Genomic DNA, 21,504 nt, shown 5'->3' with positions numbered 1-21,504 from the left:
CAGGAGCCACTGAAACTGGGCTGGAAGACACTGGTTAGGCGTGTTGGCTTTGCAGCCTAGCTTTGCGTGTGACTTTTCTCACTTGCTTCGGCAAGTCGTAATTTTTATTCACTTTTAAAAATGAATTACTTTTACTCGGGCTTGAACACAGGGCCAGGGCACCGTCCCTCTGCTCTTTTACTCAGGATTGAGATTCTACCACATAAGCCACCGCTCTGCTTCCAGCTTTTGGCAGATTAATCGGAGTCTCACAACCTTCCTGCCCATGCTGACTTTGAGTTGTGGTCCTCAGATCACGATCCCTAGATCCTGAGTAGGTGGTATTACAGGCTTGAGCCCTTGCTACCAGGCATCTTGTAATCTTTGTGCCCTGTAGTTTTCTCATTTAGGAAAAGGGGCAGTGATGTGAGCCATTGTGAGAGTTGAACGCCTTACAAACAAACACATTGGTCAGAACCTGGCACACAATTTAAGTGTGATGGTAACATTCATTGTCACTGTCATTGCAGCTGCTACTACTATTATTGTCTGGTGATTCGGGACAGGTGTGACCCATTTTTCAAGGCCTCTTAGAAGCCAATCCTGCTTGGACTGGTACACAAAGGATTATGGCCTAATTGCAGACAACAGTATTATGATTTAATGAGAAACATATATCTCTATCTCCTTTTATTTCCTGGCACATAGCGAGATGACTGGTGGCTTCAGGCTTCTGGGTAGCTTCATGACTAAAGGGTTCTATCTCCATGCTTCCCATTTCCCCCAAGTGAGCAGGACAGCTACGGAATGAGCCAGTCTCCAATGGCCAAGGATGTCATTGATCATGCCTAAGTAATGAAGCTTCACAAAAACTAGAAACAACAAGAGTTCAGAGAGCTTCTAGGTTGCTGAGCACATGGAGGTATGGAGACAGTGGCCTGCCCACAGAAGGCACAGAGCCTCTTCATGCCCAGTCCATTGCTTTAAGCAACATCTCCAACTGACTGAGTTGCATCCTTTGTAATAAATAGCTAAGTACGAACCTTTGTAGCAAAAGATTGAGGTTTTTCTTTCCTTTATTTATTTATTTATTTTTTTTTGTGGGGCATGGGGCTTGAACTCGGCCTGGGTGCTGTCCCTGAGCTCTTCAGCTCAAGGCTATTGCCCTACCCTTAGGCCTAGATGTTGTCCCTGAGCTCTTCAGCTCAAGGCTACCACCCTACTCTTGAGCCAAGCCCCACTTCCCATTTTTTAGGGGTTAGTTGGAGTTAAGAGTCTCAAGTCCTTTTGTGCCCAAGCAGGCATTGAACCTTGATCCTCAGATCTCAGCCTCCTGAGTAGCTAGGATTACAGGCGTGAGCCACCACGCCTGGCAAGACTGAGGTTTTTCTATGTTAAAAATCTTCTTCCCGGAGCCTCTTTCAATCCTGTGGCCAATGGCCACAAGTAGGGGGAAGACATGCTTATTTACTTCATGTGTCCAAAGAGCAGTCAGGGGCAAGAGAAGGTTCACTTTTACTGCATCAGTCACATCTGGAGCCAGGACTGAAGTTCTAGGAAAGTCCTAACTGGTCTGGTGGGATCTGCTCTTGGGAAAAAGTGGGGCCAAGTAGTGAACTGAGTGGTCTTGTGAAAGAATCAGGCTCTGCCAGCCTCCGTGTTCAAGCTGAGCCCGAATTACCTTTTTTTTTCATGGGTACTATGGAAACAATTAGCTATCTATTGCCAAGCAACAAAATACTACTTAGAGGTTTAAATAACAAGTTTTTATTATCTTGTTGTAGGGAAGAGTGGTGAGGAATTTAGAAGTGGCTTACGTTTTCAGCTCAAGTCTCTCACCAGGCTGTAGTTGGCTTGAGTGGGGCTGGAAGATCTATTTTCAAGATGGCTCCCTCAATTGGTTGTGGGGGAAATGTCTCACCTCTCCCTAGGGTTCCTTGAAAGTCCTATGACAGGGCACCATGCTTCCTGAAGAGAACAGAGGAGAGAGCAAGGCAGAAGCAATGTCTTTTATAGCCCATCCTTGAGAATTGTATTTCATCATTTCCAAAACATTCCACTGATTAGGAATGAATCATTCAGGAAAAAAAAAACATCCCATACCAAAGAAGAGAGAAATTAGGCTGCATTGAAAGAATGAGTTTCAAAAACATTGAGGATGTATTTTAAAACCCTCACAAGCGCCTCCAGTGTTGAGTGGCTGTGATTATCTTATGAATTCCTAGACTGAAGGGATGGGTTTTTAATCAGCAATGATTCTAAAGCAACTTTGTCAAAGTTACCAAAAGATAGATACAAGTGTCACTGCATTTCTCCCTCTGTGGGAGGTGACTGAATCCAGGAAAATGGACCCATTAGTCACTACACCTGCCCCTCAACCTTGTCTGTCCCCACCTCAAACCTCTACCTAGCATCACCTACTTAGCACATCAACAAAGCCCTTCCTTCTTCATCACCTAGCAAGCTGAATGACAGTGAGAGGAGTCCTGCTGGAAACTGGGGAGGCAACCCTGCCAATTTCCTTCAGGAAATCAAAGGAATCAAAGATGTTAGCCAACTAATAAGGAAATGAACTGTGCTCCATGGAGTGGTAAAGCATATGGCTCTGTATCAGTAATATGCACTCAGGACAGATTTGCAAGATGCCCCTCCCTACTGCAGGGCCACAAAGTCATTAAAATAATGGGTGGTTTCTAGGTTTGTACAGCAGTGTGAATGGGTTGTTATTGGATGGAAGCTCTAGATTGTATTAGTTCTCGTTGAAAGACAGAAGAATCAAGTTCCATCTGGGTTCCTGTCATCCTAGCTCACAATGACAAGCTTGTCATCCTAGCTCAGGAGGCTGAGAACTGAGGAAAGCAGTGGGAAGCCAGTCCTGGCAGAAAAAAAATCTTCAATAAACCAGCAAAAGGCTGAAAGGGGAGATGAGTCTCAAGTGGTAAAGTGCTACCCATGAGTAGCAAAAGCCAACTAAGAGTGAGTGGTCCTGAGTTCAAGGTCCTCAATTCAGGCCCTGGTACCACAAAACAAATGAAATACATGTATTAAAAAAAAAGATACATAAGAATTCTTTTCATTTTTGGTAACATTTCGATATGCATAAGCCTTTTTAATTAAAAAGTTAAAGAAGAATTGTAAATCAAATACCTTATAGTAAATTAATATTAGGTGCTCAATCATTCATATCATAGTGAGAATGAATCTGATCAATGTGTTTTCCTCTTAATAAATTGAGAGAATCGCAGCTTCCTTGAGATGAAGAAATGCAGTTTGTGACAGTGGCATACATTGGAGAATAGAATAGTCAGATGAAACAGGGAAGCTCCACAGGGAGCTTAGGAAGAATAAAATCACAAGGAACTGAAGCAAAAGAATGTTATGATGTGGAGTTGGAACTGAGAATGAGACAAGATGAGATAAGAGTCCAAAAATATACCTGGAGCTTCGCAGGCAGCTCCTTGACTTCTTTTGTAAGGTCATGATCTTCTCATTCTGGGTTGCAAAGTAAAATCATGTGGGATATCTAAATCCACTACTGAACAATTAAATCAGGTTGACAGTGGGGGCTGGATATCAGTGTGTTCTAAGAAGCACCAAAGATACTTAGCGTGCAGCAGGGATGGGTGCCTCTGAACCACATTATCGGAGAATAGGGCACCTGTCTATCTCAGTAGACTTCTAGGGGTCATCCTACTTCTAGCCTCCGCCCCAGACTTCACACAATCACCAGGCTGAGCTCTCCACAGTACATACACATCTAGTCACCATGAGCTAGCATTCTGAACTTTTTCCTCCACTTTGAATGTTCTAACCTTGACATACAAGGCCTCTCATCATCCAGTCTTCACATAACCCCATACTCTTCTTTGAAGTTGAATGTTCATTTTGCTAGTTTCACTGTTTTTACTGACACTGTATTGCACTCAGTTCCCAAGACCTGACATATGATTTCTTCTGCATTCATAGCAATATTCACCATGCTCAATCACCTGATTAGTCCTTCCTTCTGACTTCTAATATTAGTTCCTGAGGCCTTAATATCCATCTCCCTTCTTCCTTACCTTCCTTCCTTCCTTCCTTCTTTCCTTCTTCATTGAAGCAGGGTCTTGCTTTGTAGCTCAGACTAGCCTGGATGCCTCCACCCTCTCCCCTTAGCCTCCCTAGAACTTAGATTACACACGTGCCTACCACACTCAGCCATTTATCATTTTTCAAGATCCACCTCAGATGAGTCAGATGACATTCCCTTGGATCATTCGAGCTGGATGTAATTCCCTTCCCTGTATTTCTTATACCTCTACTATAGCACACAGTCATAACCTGCCGTGGTTTTATTTTTCTGCATTTGCTGGCAAGACTGTTTTATCCATGAAATCATACCGTTGCCAGAGTGAGAAGAGAGCCTAGAATGATGGAAGGAGAAGGTTTTGGAAGCAGGTTGTGATAGTCTTAAAAAAAATGTGCCCTTAAATCCTTTGAAATTCCTTTCCTTGAGAGGTAGAGCTTAATTCTTCTCCTCTTTACTGTGCACTAGACTAATAATTAGAATAAGACAAAAGTGACAGTATGACTCTGGCCCTATGCCACAATGGAATGGGACATTTTCTTGCTTACTTCTTTCTTGTCTGATTGCATATAGGTGATTCCAGCTGCCACATCCAGGGAGACTTGAGGCTTCCCCAAGAGATGCTCTGTGATTTGGGGCTCACAGCTAGGGAGACTTCACCAGCTGCCATGAGTTAGCCACCTGGCAGGGGATCCTCAGTTTTAGCCAACACTTCAGTCCTAATGGGCCAGGATCCTGTGAACTAGATTCCAGGCAGTTTTCCCAACAAGGCCTTATAAACATCGCCCTCCTAAATTCCATTAAATGAGATTGTGCTCAAAAATGGCATTGCAAACAAGGTTAGAATTCCAGCCTTAATTGCTGGAATTACTTAATTGATTTCCCCAATTATATTCTGATTTTTAAGACAGATTTTTATTGAGCTTCTTACCATGAAAAGTAAAGAGACTTAACAAGAGTTTCTGATTTGAGGGGATAAACAAATACCATTTTCTAACATTACATTTTGGTACATAAAAGCAGACACTAATAAATTGTTATGAGTTACAGGAAGTTTCAGAAGGAATGGGAAGCACTTGCTTGCTTTTAACTCTTCAAAACAGAACATTTAAGCATCAACCATATTAACTCTTCAAAACAGAACATTTAAGCATCAACCATACTAACTTTCTCTCATCAGTTCATTGTGTCTGATATAGTCAGCACACATTTCCCTGGGTCTTGACTCAGCAGTCACATGAGCCCATATGCTTTCTAACTGAAAAGAGTCCTCAAAATCTTGACTTTACCTGCTTATAGAGCCTGAACGTTATCTTAGTGATGCCTCAGAGGCCTGTACTCAAAGGTCGACTCTTTGATATGAAATATGACTTATAAAATGAACGTAATTTTATAGACTCAACATTGTATCATTCTATAGTGGTATATCCCAATTAGAGCAAAACTACACTAGGCAGTCAGTTTCTAGTGGCTCACACTTGTAATCCTAGCTACTCAGGAGGCTGACATCTGAGGATCACTGGTCGAAGACTGCGGAGGCAAGAGAGTCCATAGATTTTTATCTCTAATTAACCACAAAAAGCTGAAAGTGGAGCTGGGATTCAAGTAGTAGAACACTATCCTGGAGTGAAAAAGCTAAGGGACAGCATCCAGTGTCTGAGTTCAAGCCCCAGTATTGGTGTAAAAGAAAAGAAAAGAAAATACTAGGAATATACCAAGAATATAAAGAGATTCAATAAATCTTCCATAGCCATCTATGCAGATTTAACTCTACAGGTAATTCTGATGTGCATCCCCAATTAAAAGTTAATGGGAGCACACAAAAAAAAACAGCTCCTGGGGCCTGGAGTTTGGCCTAGTGGTAGAGTGCTTACCTAGCATGCGCGAAGACCTAGGTTCAATTCCTCAGAACCACATACATAGAAAAAAAAGTCAGAAGTGGTGTTGAGGCTCAAGTGGTAGAGCTCTAGCCTTGAGAAAGCCCAAGGACAGTGCTCAGGCCCTGAGTCCAAGCCCCAACTGGCAAAAAAAAATTAAAAATTAAAAAAAAACAGCTCCTTTGGGACACAGCAAAGGCAGTACTCAGAAGAAAATTTATAGCTCTGAGTGCCTACCTTAACAAATTGCAAACCAACAATTTAATGGTGCACCTTAAGCTCTTGGAAAAAGAGCAACAAACCAACCCCAATCCTAGTAGAGGGAAGCAAATTATTAAAATCGAAGCAGAATTAAATGGAGTCCAAAAAAACTATAGAATCAACAAAACAAGGAGTTGGTCCTTTGAAAAAACTAACAAAATTGACAGACACTTAGCAAATCTTACTAAAGAAGAAGGGAGCACACCCAAATAACAAAATCACAGATGAGAATAGAAATATCTAGAAATAATACACAGAAAATGAAGAATAACCCTTCATAAGTTTGGCAAAAGGAATGAATCATTAAATCAAGGAAACAGTTTCACTAAAGTAAATTAGACATTAATGAATGCTAAACATTTGTTTAAAGATGTTTACACATTTCATACCTTTAAAAAAAAAACATGTATTTCCAGGCACTGGTGGCTCATATCCATTATCTAAACTCAGGAGGCTGAGAACTGAGGATCTTAGTTGGAAACCAGACCAGACAGAAAAGTCTATAAAACTCTTATCACCAATCAACCAGCAAAATGTCAGACATGAAGGTGTGGCTAAAGTGGAGAGTGCCAGCCTTGAGTGAAAAGGCTAAGCAAAAGCTTGAGACCCTTAGTGCCAACATGGGACAGTAGGGGGAAAGAAAAGGAGAGAGAGAGAGAGAGAGAGAGAGAGAGAGAGAGAGAGAGAGAGAGAGAGAGAGAGAGAGAGAGAGAGAGAGAGAGAGAGAGAGAGAGAGAGAGAGGAGAGAGGAGAGAGAAGAGAGAGAGAGAGGAGAGAGAGAAAGAGATATCACCCAACAGAGCCATGAAGAAATGTATTCCATATCCAAATCTGATAAAAGAAAGACAGTTTTCATGGCTCTGAGACTCAGGCCCCTGAGAGTCAAAAATCTGTATACCATTTGAAGTAAGTCACCTAGACCAAGAGAGCTGCTGGCTGTAGATAAGGGGATCTGGAATGGTACTCAGCTACAACCTTTCACACCTATGAGGCTATGGTTTCTCCCATTTCCTTTCTCACGTTAGTTGCCCATTGAAAAATGATCAGCCAGAATTCTGAAAGAGCCCTTCCCAGAACTGAATCTACAAAGTAAATGACCCAGGTGGCACCAAGTATAAGCTGTAATGAATTTCATAGAGACACACCATTGTCCTCTTTAAGACTGTTCCCCCAATTGCCTTTATTAAGGCAAAGGCCCTAAGTCTCCCAATCACCAGTCAGTACTACAAGGATTAGAGACAGCAGTGATTCCTTCTTCAAAAACTGTCCTCAACTGGAGAACGTAGGATAAAGGTGTGTTCAGTCCCCTTGCTGGAAGGCAGGACAACACTGAAGAAGCACTGCAGCTTCTGAGATCCCCAAACACTATGTGTCCACAACATAGTGCACCCTCTCTCTCTTTCTTTACTATGTCTTAACTCCCCCGCAGGTGTTGAACTTGAAAATACCACCCAGTTACTTCTCCCATATGTGCTTATCTTGGAATTTGCTTTCTGAGGATTCAATTCTATACACTCAACGGTTCCACTTCAGTTCTATGGATTTTCCCCAAATTTTACATTTGATATACAATGTACATAGACAATAGAAGCTAAAATTAGGCTCCTGGGAAGCATGAGGCAAAATTAGATACCTTTGATAAATTCACTGGATAAATTTGATAAATTCTTAGTTAACTAAAATTAGAGCCATGTATTTTTCCCTTAATAAAAAAATTTAATTGCTATTATAACGGTGATGTATAGATGGGTTACAGTTACATAAGTTATATTTATTACAGTTACACTTATTACATAAATGAACACATTTTCTTTTTGTTCAATGAAACTTAAAAAAAAAACCAAAACAATAAACTTGAAGTGTCGCTGAGGCTCAAGTGGTAAAATACCCTTGAGCTGAAGAGCTCAGAGACAGCACACAGGCCCAAGAGTTCAAGCCCCATGACTGACAAAACAAAAACAAAACCCAATAAATGTCTTGAAGCTCTACATATATTGATGGGGAGGGGTGAAGCAGCAAGATGAAAACTCAGTAGTAAACAAAATTGTTTGCAAGGTTTTTAAGCACAGATGTGGGTTTTTCATTTACTGACTTATTTACTCTTTCTGTATCTGTACACATTCAGCTTGCCATGACTGAAGCCATCTTGGTTATAAGTGCAATTTTGATGATATTGATACACATTCCAAGCCATATAGAATGTGAGAAAGTCCAAGTACACCGGAAGTCCACCTTTGTCTAGATTTGCAATGAATGCTCTTCCCTTCCTCCTGCCTCTGGTTGTGGAGCTCATCATGTCTTGCTGGCTGGATGTTGTGATCCTCCTTTGTCTTTTTTTTTCCCCCCAGTCATGGGGCTTGAACTCTGGGCCTGGGTGTTGTCCCTCAACTCTTCAGCTCAAGGCTCTATCACTTGAGCCACAGCGCCACTTCTGGTTTTCTGGTGGTTAATGGAGATAAGAGCCTCAGGGACTTTCGGGCCCAGGCTAGCTTTGATCTGCAGTCCTCAGATCTCAGCCTCCTGAGTAGCTACGATTACAGGTGTGAGCCACCAGTGCCCAACTTGTCTGTCTTTTTCATTGGTCTCTACGAATTAGCCTTTGGTTGCCAATTCTTATAGACAGATGGGCTGTTTCCTGAAGCAGTACCTATTAACTTTTCCTAGAAGCTGTCTCCTTTAAGGCACAGTTTAGAAATACCAGTCCATATTTACAGGCACTTAATTAGTCATCTTTTCTTTTGTAGCTTTAAAAGTTAAAAGGGCTTGGCGAGATATTTTTTTTTATAAGTGTAAGTCACTTACTAAAGCGATTTGAGGAAATCTCAGCTGAGGCATCCATTTACACTCAATAAAATGCTCAGTTAGAGATATTGAATATCAATTCAAAGAACTCCAAACTGCCTCAAAGTTGGAGTCAATATTTTGAACATTAGCCCCACTAGGACTTGGTCTGCGGAAGTATTTAAGAATGTCCATGGAATAATTGCACTGGCCCATTTGAAGGGGCTATTCATGAATTAAGAAGTCTTCATGCATGCCTGACCCACAGATACTCTTAATGAAAGCAACTCAGACAGACACCGGCCTGCATCAGTAGTTGTGGCTCTGGCCAAGGGAACTGAGTGGGCCAGTCTTGACGACCTCACCCCAAATGATACTCAGTGGATGCACTACGGATAAGGAGGTTAAACCTCATGGGAAGTGCTGGCAGGAATCGCTTTGTAGTAGTGGCACTCTTTTTGTATTGCAGCCATCTGACTCATAGTCTCTATTTTAGAAAGTATAAATGTCAGAATTCTCAAGCTAAGGTTATAACCCAAACAACCTCGACCCTTCTCAGGTTTGTTCTGGGTCACCATTTGATTGTAATTCTCAGTCTTAACAGCATATGGACCGTGGGGAAGGACTTTCCTGTGACTCTATCAGTCCTTTATGCCACTGTATAAATTATTCACACTGAAGGGAATTTCTACTATCACACAAAAATCTGACTGTTATGGCAATTAGTATTAATAGCGAAACTGCAAAAGGGCCTTGATTGAAGAAAGAACTGGATTGACCTCACAGGGTGGAGGAATGTGAGATAATCACATCTTCAGAAAATGGTATTCTGTTGTAGTGAAGCTCAGGATCCAGGTGTAGTGTTCACCAGATTCCATTTCCTAGAGTACTGAAGGAAAGACCACGTATAAAGGGTATGTGTAAGGACAAGTGGGCTGCATCTAGCAGATGAGTAACTTCATCTGAGAAAAGGAACTGACTTTGGCCTCAGAGTTCAAAGAAACTGATCCTGTTCGGTCAGCATTATGTCCTTACCTTCTTCTAAAAGGTTACAGAATGAGACTAGAAACTGACTAGGTTCAGAATTTACGTGGAAGCTGAATTCTTAGACACAAATGTTCATGGTCAATGTTATGGTCTCAGTTGGCAAAAATGAGAACTGTGAGAACCTGAGAATTGTGCAAGCCCAAGAAAACCAGTGGTTTGGATTTGAAATGTCCCTGCAAAGCCCATGTGCTGAAAACTTTGTTCCCAGCCTTTTGTGCTATAGAGAAGTGCTAGGACTTCTGGGAGTTCAGATGCAGTAGAAAGAAGTTAGGTCCCTGAGTATTTGCCCTTGAAGGAGTTATTGTGGTCCTGACCACTTTGTCTGCTTCCTAACAATCATGAGCTGGACCACACTACTCCATAACATAATCTTGCCATGGCCATGGTCTACGATGCCCCATGTAGGCCCAAAGCAATGAATCTGTAAAAGCATGGGATGAAGCCATGGGTCCTTTTAAAGTCAACTCTCTCAAGTATTTGGTCATAGTAATGAAAGGCTGGTAGAGCCTGCAACTTATTTCTCCTTCTAACAAGTTATTTTTACCATGAGGCATCCAGCCTTACCATGAACAAAAACCTGATGGTTTTAACCCTAAGTTTTAAAAATAAGATATCCATAAGTACTAGTTTTCCTGGGACAGTTTTAATTTATGCCTTTCATCTCATGGTCCTGTCCAGTTATAGTACCCCCTCCCACTCTCCAAAGATATGCCTTCCTACTTCTGAATAAAGTGTGAAGATTGGTTTCCTCAAATTATTTACTTTAAGCTAATTGGTTGTGCTTGGGTTACTTTTCAAAGTACCTATCCTACTCGAACAGCACGTTTTCATTTTGACCAAAAGTAAAATCATGAGGGAAATGGAAATATAAAGAAGTAGAGGCTCAATGATGAATAAGGAGCACTGCGAGCAGAGAGAGGAAAATAAATATGCCCTAGCTTTTCACTCTTCAGCATACCCCTAAAAACTGTCTCTGTTTATTGGCAGTTTGTTCCAAACCCATATGTCAATAAACATGTCTTCATATGGATGGTGCATAAAGATCTGTTCTTGTGTTTTCAACTGGATAACAAAAGTGAATAATTACTGGACATTCCTCTATGTTCATGGCAGCATCTGCCAATTCTTTTCAGAGAGAAGTGGTACTGACTTTTCTTAGACATAGTCCAAGAAAATACAGAGGGCTTGTGCTAGCCATGGGCTCACTCAGAAGCAAAATCTTTTTACCTTCATGTGAAATAAAAAACAAAGGAACACATAAAACCCCAAACACAAGGGCAGACTGACTTGCTATTAAATCCTTCATTTTAGGTAGCTATCGACAGCATAGTAACTATATTCAGCAAATACTTAACAGCTTCAATGTGTTTTTACTGAGATAAGCCTTGAGCAAGACTTAAATGTTATCTCTGCCTACAAGGAACAAGAAATTGCAAACTCAGATGCTTATAAGGGCTAAGGTAGGGAACATGAGTGAAAATTTACTGTAAGAAAAATGATAGCCACTGTCACTGAGTCTCAGAGTTCAAAATACTATAGGGAATGATGGGAACTGGACAATAATACTTGGTGATGTCACATCTCTGCATCAGAAGGGGCAGCCACCCTGTGGATCCAGCAAGTAAATTCTGTGAGCTTCCAGAACTGTATTTTATGATTTTTCCAAGAAAATCAAGAAGCAAAGATTTTTATCCAGAAATGTTCCTATTATTAAATACTACTAAGTGGACTTTTTTCTTTTTAAATTACATACCTTGTGAAACTATAAACCATAGCTAAGAACCACCTATAAACTATAAACCGTCTAGAGCTAGATTCAGTTCCTACACCTCCTACATGTATATTATAATGAAATACTTGAAGCTATTGGCTTACTAAGAGTATATTTTATCTCATAGTTCCAGTCAAATTCGAATGATTCCATCTCTTCAGGCCTCTGGCCAGAATGACATATCATCTCAGGAAGCAAAGAAAAAGAGAAGATAATAGGTTCCCATAACAATCCCTTTAGGGTCGGGAGTTTGGTAGAATGCTTGCCTAGCATGCACAAAAACACGGGTTCGCTTCCTCAGTACCACATACATAGAAAAAGCCAGAAGTGGTGCTGTGGCTCAAGTAGTAGAGCTCCAGCCTTGAGAAAGTCCAAGGACAGTGTGCAGGCCCTGAGCTCAAGCCTAGGACTGGAAAAAATAAAAACAATCCGTTTATGACCTAAGACTTTCACACCAGACTGCACTTCTCGGTAATGCCACACTGGATCTAAGACTTTAACCTATGGGGGACAGTAGGTACCCACACGACAGCAGATTGAGCCCAGGTTTGAAGTTCATCACTTCAGTGATTTCAGAGTGAGGGGGTTGAGGATTTAGCTCAGGAAAAAGCCCTTGCCTGGCAAATTCAAGGCCCTGACTTTGATCCTCAGCTCTGAAAAAACAAAAACAAAAACACATAAAGATTTCAGAGTGAAAATGTGGTTTGGACACTTTCAAACACTTTCTATACAACTATTTACCTCTAAACAACCTGTATGAAACCATTGTGCCAGAGAGAGTCTTACAGTTTAGCTTTATTACTGAACAGAAAAGGAGGCCTAAGTCCAGATGTGGAAAGACGTCAGCTCAGGCCTTGCTCAGAAAGAGATTGTGTCATCCTGGTGTGACTCACCATGTGTAATTAGAAAACACATCAGGCAATGAAGACATTCAAGTGGCTTCTCTGTTACACTCAGTGAAACTGTACCCCAGATCCCTAGAAGGCAGTGACTATGCTTGGGCTGCTTCCAGGTAGATGCGCTGACCCTGACCCCTGGCCTTTCTCTGTGCCTTCTAGGAATGTTTTTAGTCCAGAATAGAGGGATTTGGGTTAAAGATGAGATCAGTGTTTTCCTTGATGACAAAAGAAGGCCATGGAGAAATTAGTAGGTTTCTAAATATCTCCTTCTGGAATCATTTTGAGCAAGTTAAATTCTAAGCAATGATTTCAGTTTAGGACTTAGGGATGTCATCTCATTTATGCTTCTGCCTCCCAGGAAACTTGCTGTATGCTTTACATTTCCTGAAACATTCTAAAAGCAAGAACCACCAAGCTACTTCTCTACCTTTAGTTGGATATTAAGAGAAAAGTACATAAAACTTTCCCTTTGGTGCCATAATCTCATTAGGGATGGGTTCTGATTAAGATGAGAGACTAAGGGCTCTCTAGCAGCTCCAGGGAAGTGATCAAATCTGCTGGAGACTAGTCACTCTTTCTGCATATCTGTCTTTTCTCTGAGTGGTTCAGGAGATGAAACCAGTGCCTTAAGAATGTTGGACAAATGTTTAGCTACTGAGCCAATCTCCATCAAGTAATGAGAAACTGTACCACAATCTAGCCACTGTCCAGTACATGCTGAACATTATGAATGCTCTCACTGAAAGAATACAAGAAATTAAAATGGTTTTCCTGATACTAGGTCAGCAGTTTTTTCTCTCGGGATGAAATACATTCCTCCAAGTCTTCTAGTATTTTAGTGCTTCTCTTGCAAAATCTGCTGTTGTTCAGATGGGTTTACCTGTAACTTAATAATTCTTCCCTCTTTTTGCTTTCAGTTTTGATTCCTTGTTCTGTGCACTTGATATTTTGATTATAACGTGACATGATGAGGCTTTCTTCTGGTCGTCTGTTTGGCATTCTGAAAGCCTTCTGCAATCCATGACTTAGCTATTTCTCTAGATTTGGAGAAATTTTTATTATCTATTGAATATATGTTCTATGCTTTTAATTGGTACCTCTTTACCGTCTATGATTTATGACTCATTGTTTTGGTCTTTTAATGATGTCCCACGTATTGTGTGCTGTTTATACTTCCTTATTTTTATTTTGTCTGAATTGTCTAACTCATCTACCTTGTCTTCAAGTTCTGATATTTGGTCTTTTAGTTGATCTAATCTATTAATGAAGCTTCCAACTGAATTTTAAATTTGACAAATATGATTTTTCAGGTTTCTATGTTTTTATTTCTTCTTCCTTGCCCTGAATTACCTTTCCTTTCACAGTCAACTGTTTATCTGTGTTCTGTTTCAATTTATTTGGATGTTTATTGGTATCCTCTTTGACTTCATTGATGACTTTTATGATCATTAGTTGAATTACTTGTCTCACACTTCACCCACTTTACTATCATTTGATTGCACTATTGTGGAATTGTTCACTTTTATTTATTTTTATTTTTATTTTTTGCCAGTCCTGGGCTTGAGCTCAGGGCCTAAGCACTGTCCTTGGACTTTCTCAAGGTGAGAGCTCTACTACTTGAGCCTCAGCACCACTTCCGGCTTTTTTCTATGTATATGGTACTGAGAAATAGAACCGGGTCTTTGTAAATGCTAGGCAAGCACTCTACCACTAGGCCAAACTCCTGGCCCAAATTGTTGACTTTTAAAGCAATCATATTGCCTTATTTTTTCATAGTTTTTGTGGTTTTGTACTGAAAAACAGGAGACATAGAGACCAATGAGATATAGTAGAAGGCCCACAAAGAAGTTCAAGTTGGCTCTACCACTTAATACTTGACAAAGACACAAGAAAAAAAAATTACCTGGAAGAAAACATATACTCATTAACAGTAGTGCTATGGAAACAATGTCCATGTGTAGTAGATGAAAACTAGATCCTTGTTTCTCACCTTGTACAAAAATCATTTCAGCCAAGAGTTTGGTCTAGTGGTAGAGTGCTCGCCTAGCATACAGGAAGATCCCTGATTCAATTCCTTGGTACCACATACGTAGAAAAGCCAGAAGTGGTGCTATGGCTGAAGTGGTAGAGTTCTAGCCTTGAGAAAGCCCAAGGACAGTGCTCAGGCCCTGAGCTCAAGCCGCAGGACTGGCAAAAAGAAAATTCAAATATGGTCAAAGACCTTAACATGAGACATTAAAACACACTTAAAGCAAAAAAAAAAAAAAGCCTAAGCAGGGACTTTCTGAATAAAAATTCTAGTTAGGGAACAAGAATTGGAATTGACAAATTAAACTATATCAAACTTAGCTTCCGCTCAGCATAATGAAGAGCTAGTCCACAGAATGGGAGAAAATCTTTGCCATATATACATGTGATAGGGGATTCATATCCAGAATTTTTATGAGCAACATAATTTATTGATTTAACATAGCTTAGCAGAGTCAACACTATATTCTAGCTACTATATTCTAGTCCTAATTTACCTAATTCTATGCTGCCTATCCAGCCATATCCAGAATTTTTTAAATGCCAAAATTTAGGTACCAAAGGAACAAAAAAGTCAATCAATAAATAGGCCAATGACCTGAATAGATATTGTTCAAATAAAAAATTACAAGTGGCCAATTATTCAACATCCTTAGCCACCAGGGCAATAGCAAATCAAAGCTTGATTGAGATTCTATTTTACCTTGGTGTCAATGGCTATCATCAAGAAAACATATGTGATGGTGAGCAAGCAGAAGGAAAGAAATGCTTATACATAATGCTAGAAATGTAAATTAGTCCAGACACTATGGAAATAAGTATAGAGGTTCCTCAGAAAAATTGAGAATACAACTACCATGAGATTCAGCTATTTCACTTCTGGATATGTGCCTAAAAGAATGAAAGGCAGCTTACCATAGAGATTTATGTTTATTATTACACTATTTAAATAGCTCAATTATAGGATAAGTTCAGAAGCTCATCAATCTGTGAATAGATATAAGAAAATTTTGGTATATAATACAATGGAGTTTTACTAAGCCATTAAAGAGTGACATTCCCTGGAATGCAGTATGGAGGTTCCTCAAAAGACTAAACATAGAACTTCCCTATAACCCAGCAATCCCACTCCTGGGCATTTATCCAAATGACCACAAATCAGGCTACACTAATGTTCATTCGTTCATGGCTACACCGTGTTCATTGCAGCCTTGTTTACCATAAATAAGATATGGAGTCAACCCAGATCTCCCTCAATAGCTGACTGGATCAAGAAAATGTGCTATATATTCACATTGGAATTCCAGGTTTCCATTAGAAAGAATGGTGTTGCCCCATTCATAAGGAAATGGGAAGACTTGGAGGAAAATTGTATTCAGCAAAGTAAGCCAGACACAAAGAAACACAGATTGCATCATATCCCTCATTTGTAATAATTAAAACAAGCCTATAAATCTACAAGCAAACCCCATTGATAGCAAAAGACAAATAATTACTATTGGACATGATTAATTAAACAGCACTATAAACATTCACATGGTGGTACTAAAGGAGGATATTCTTAGGAGAGGATCACAAGAGCTCAATAACTATATGTATATGACCATATAAAATGCTTATCAAAATGAACTCCAAGAAATGGAAGTAAGCGTTTTTTTTCCTTGTACTGTTTGCAATTCTTTTTTTTTTACCCTTTTAAAATTTATTCCCTTTTATCATTGTATTTAATTTCTGTACCTTTTGTTATGTATATAATTCTATCTGATTCGGGGAGGGGAAAGGAAGGAGAAATACAGAAATGGTGAGACAAAGGGTGAATCAATTTAGCAGTAAAACCCACTAGATACTATGTTGGAAACGCGCTATACACCTTGGAGGGGAGGAGAAAAACTGGGAGAAGAGGGAGTAGGTGACATTGTTCAAAAGAAAATGCACTGATTACCTGACTTAAGGAACTGTATATCTCCTCTGTATATCACCTTTACAATAGAAATATTTTTAAAAGAGTAAAATTATCTTCCTTGCTTAAAAATTGCTAGGACTGATTATTATCATGTTAAGTGAAATGAGCCAGTCCCATGAAGATAGTGATCTTGCTTTCCTTTGTGGAAATTAGAGGAATAAAACAAAACAGGAAAACCAAAGTTATGATAGTAGGAGAGAGATTGCTAGGGAAGTGAAAGGGGGAATAGAAAGGAAAAAAAGGAAGAGTGAAGAATAAGAAACTATTGTAGAACAAAAACAACCACCGCAACAAATAGCGATGACAGCTGGGCATAGTGAAGCATACTTATAATCCCAACACTCTGAAGCAGGAGTACAGACAATTCAAAAGCAATCTGGGCTACATAATAAAGTAGTAGCTCATGCCTATTATCCTGGAGACTGAGGAAGCAGAGATTGGGAAGGGCATAGTATTAGGCTAGCCCAGGAAAACAAATAGCTCATAAACCCCCATCTCAACAAACAGGCTTGACTGGGCCTGGAGAATCCCTTCCATTTCAGCTACTACAGAAGTATAAAAGGAAGAGCAGGGTCCAAGTAGTCCCCAGGAGAAAAAGTGTTGCTCTATCACAAAGGGAATTAGATCTATTAGAGCTGTGGCTAACATACAGCAAACACAGAGGCAGACCATGCCTCCAGAAAGGGAAAAACAATGTTGACATATAAAGGAAAAATATATGGGAGAACTACCTAGAAATAATTAGAAATCATCTTTGTATTTTGCAGAAATGTTTATATAATTATGCGTAAGGTCTTAGAAAGTATGATGTTTAAATGTAGTTCAGACTCTTAAAGTTAAGATTGTATAATATTGTATAATACTCCCTATAAATCTGTTTTTTTGCTTTCTTGAAAATATTTTTACATTTTTAAAATTATCACTCTATGACTATTTTTAGTTTATTTACAATATTCCATGACATAGGTATTCTGATTTATTTTTGTAGCTTCATTGAGGGCATTAAAAATTGCTTAACAGAAAAGACTCTTACAGCTTAGTTCAAGAGTCTTGAATCCTTTCTTGAAAAAAAAAGTCATGCTTTTGATTTCAGACATAGTCTTATAAGTGGAGAGGGCAGAGATGCAGAGAAGCTCAACCAATTCGGTTGCCTAGGACACCCAACAAATAATTTTCAATCAGTACTACAGCTTTCTGAGACTGACAGTACATTAGAAAATCCTAAATTTCAGGTGGTATCTGGATGGACCATTACCCCACACAAGACAGCAGACTCTTTACAATAATAGTATTTTTAAAAGGGAATTCTTTGCCAGGTGCCAGTGGCTCACACATGGAATTCTAGATACTTGGGAGGCTGAGATCTGAGGATTGCTGTTCAAAGGCAATCTGGGCACAAAAGTCGGTGAGTCCTTAACTCCTTAATCATCAGAAAACCAGAAATGATGCTGTGGGTCAAATAGTAGAGCGCACACACACACACACACACACACACACACACATACACACACACGGTGGGAGAGGGGAGAATTCTTGGTGCAAAAAGTGGAAAAGTTGCACTTTGCCTTTTACAGTCCCTCTGGGCTGGACTGCTGTGACAAACAGGCCTGATGTGCACAGCCTTGACCTCTCTGTCCTAGCAACCCAGATATTGTGAACCTAAGCAACTAGTGCAGCCAGCCTGTGTCCTCCTGGCTTTTCACTCTCTCCCAGGGCAGCTAGCTGGGTTCTACCCAGGAAGCACCCTCAATAGACTCAGGTGCATCAAGAACATGCAACACACCCTCCTCCAGACACCAGGCTAGCCAAGGCAGGATTCACAGCCTATAGTTTTCCTCCACAAAGACCAGTCCTCCCTTCTCTTCCCCTCCCCGCTCCAGCTGCAGAAGCTATTTTTAAATCACCCTAGCAACCACAGGACACAGGCTGGGTCTTGGTGATCACTGCAGTCATGGGAGATGAGGAGAGAGTGTGGCAGGGCTGTCCTGTCCCATGGCTAGCCTGTGTCTCTCTCCCGGCTTGCAGTGCTAGTTATTCAAATTCCCTGCCTCCTTGTTTTGGTTCCTAACATGGCTATGGCTAGGTTTTTGTTGCTGTTTCATTTTGGATTCTGGGAAAACTCCGATTTTAGCTCCCAGAAAAATTTTCAAAAACAAAACAAAATAAAGAACTATCAGGTACTCAAAAAGATTTCCTGGAGCAAGGTCATCGGGAGGCTCCGCTCCCAAACAGTCGAGAAAAGCATGTCTTCTGGGGGGAAGTTTAAAATCATTCATGTCACCAACTGAAAGAAGACCTGGTTTTTATTACCATCAGTTCTTTTGTGAAGGATGAACTGTCTTTGATGGTCCCCCTTCCACTAAGTGAGTACCAGGTACTTTGGTGCTCCTTTTCTGGGACCACCACACCCATTCAGTCTGTAACCCCCCACCCCCACCTCCCACCCACATCCAGGGACATTCCTCTGCCGGCTCTGAGTTTACCAAGTCCCTAAGTAGGAGAAACGGATACCTGGCTCTGTGGTCAACCACAACCATGCCCTTAAATATAAAGTGTCTGCCATCGCTCTCCAGCTACCTCTGAACCCAGAAGAAATGAATTACAGTGAGCTGACATCCCAAATTCATTCTCCTACCAGCATGAAAACTTGCTGGTAGAGAGTCCATCCTCAACCCGGCCTGGTGGCTCAAGCCTGTAATCCTAGCTACTTAGGAAGCTGAGATCTGAATCACTATACAAAGCCACCCTGGACATGAAAGTCTGTGAAATTCGTATCTCCAATTAACCACTAGAAAATTGGAAGTAGTGCCATGGCTCAAAGTGGCAGAGCACTAGACTTGAGCTGAAGAGCTCAGGGACAGTGCCCAGGCTGTGTTTTTTGTTTGTTTGTTTGTTTTTGTTTTTGTTTTTTTGCCAGTCCTGGACCTTGAACTCAGGGCCTAAGCACTGTCCTTGGGCTTCTCAAGGCTAGAGCTCTACCACTTGAGCCACGGCACCATTTCTGGCTTTTTCTATGTATATGTGGTACCAAGGAATCAAACCCGGGTCTTCCTGCATGCTAGGCAAGCACTCTACCATGAGGCCGAACTCCCAGCCCCAGGCTCATCCTGGGTCCTTATGAAATGTGAACAGTTCCTCTAAAAGCACATATCCTTGACCTGTCCTTTGGTAGGGGCTAAGCTAACTAAGTTAGAGAGGAAGAAAGGGGACTGGAAAAGTAGTTCTGCTAAATGATTTGTTTGGAAACTATAGTCTGGGGCCTCCTTCTGCCACCTTTGGTTTGAAGAGCAAATTTGTAAACATAATAAATATATGTAAATGACGTTTTCGTCAAAAAGGTCCTTTACATTCTTAGTTAACCTAATTCCTAGGTACTTTATTTTCTTTGAGGCTATTGTGAAAGGAGTTTCTTTCCTGATTATTGCCTCTCACTGTTGGCGTAAAGGAAGGCAGTTGATTTTTGAGGGTTGATTTTATAGCCTGCTTTTTTTGGATCAGCTCAAGGAGCTTGGGAGTAGAGTCTATAGGATTCTTTAAATACAGAATCATGTCATCTGCAAAGAGGGATAGTTTTATTTCCTCTTTCCCTACTTGGATCCCCTTTATGCTTGCTTCTTGCCTTATTGCACTGGCTAGGAATTCTAGTACTATGTTAAAGAGGAGTGGAGAGAGTGGGCATCCTTGTCTCGTTCCTGATTTTAGAGGGAATGGCTTTAGATTTTCACCATTAAGTGTAATACTAGCAGTAGGTTTCTCATACACAGCCTTTATTACATTAAGGAATGTTCCATGGATTCCTAGTTTCTCCAGAGCTTTTAACATGAAGGGGTGTTGGATCTTGTCAAATGCCTTTTCCGCGTCTATTGAGACAATCATGTGATTTTTGTCTTTGCTCCTGTTGATGTGTTGAATTATATTAATTGATTTGCGTATGTTGAACCAGCTTTGCCTCCCTGTGATGAATCCAGTTTGATCATAGTGTATAATAGCTAGTAAACTAATCAGGAAGCCTACAGAGTGGGAGAAGATCTTCACCAACCAAACAACGGACAAAGGCCTCATATCTAAAATATATCAACAACTCAAAAAATTGAATCACTCCAAAACTAACCTCCAAAGTAACAACCATCCCATTAAAAAATGGGCCAAAGACTTAAAGAGAGTCTTCTCTGAAGAAGAAACAAAAATGGCCTATAGACACATGAAGAAATGCTCAACATCTCTGGTCATAAAAGGAATGCAAATCAAAACAACTCTAAGATTCCACCTCACTCCAGCTAGAATGGCCAGGATTAGGAAAACGAATGACAACAGATGCTGGAGGGGATGTGGCCAGGAGGGATCACTACTACACTGTTGGTGGGAGTGCAAACTCGTCCAACCACTATGGAAAGCAGTGTGGCAGTGCCTCAAAAGGCTAAACATAGAACTCCCCTATGACCCAGCAATTCCACTACTTGGCATTTACCCAACCATCCAGAAACAAGGACATACTAAACCCACTAGCACAACAATGTTCATTGCAGCACTATTCACCATAGCAAAGATATGGAACCAACCTAGATGTCCCTCAGTTGATGAGTGGATCAACAAGTTGTGGTATTTATACACAATGGAATTCTATGCTGCAGTCAGAAAGAATGACATCGCCCCATTTGTTAGGAAATGGAAAGACTTAGAAAAAATCATATTAAGTGAAGTAAGCCAGACTCAAAGGAACTTAGGCTCAATGGTTTCCCTCATTCGTCATAATCAGTAGAAACCTTGGGCTCTACTAGCAGAGATTTGCAATAGAGCAAAATCTTGATACATAAGGACATATAATGTGAAGC

Source organism: Megascapheus bottae, chromosome 1, assembly GCF_031878675.1.
Source record: "Megascapheus bottae isolate mThoBot1 chromosome 1, mThoBot2.hap1, whole genome shotgun sequence".
Classification (NCBI taxonomy): Eukaryota; Metazoa; Chordata; class Mammalia; order Rodentia; family Geomyidae; genus Megascapheus; species Megascapheus bottae.
The sequence above is the reverse complement of the archived record's forward strand: the minus strand, read 5'-3'. Positions refer to the sequence as shown.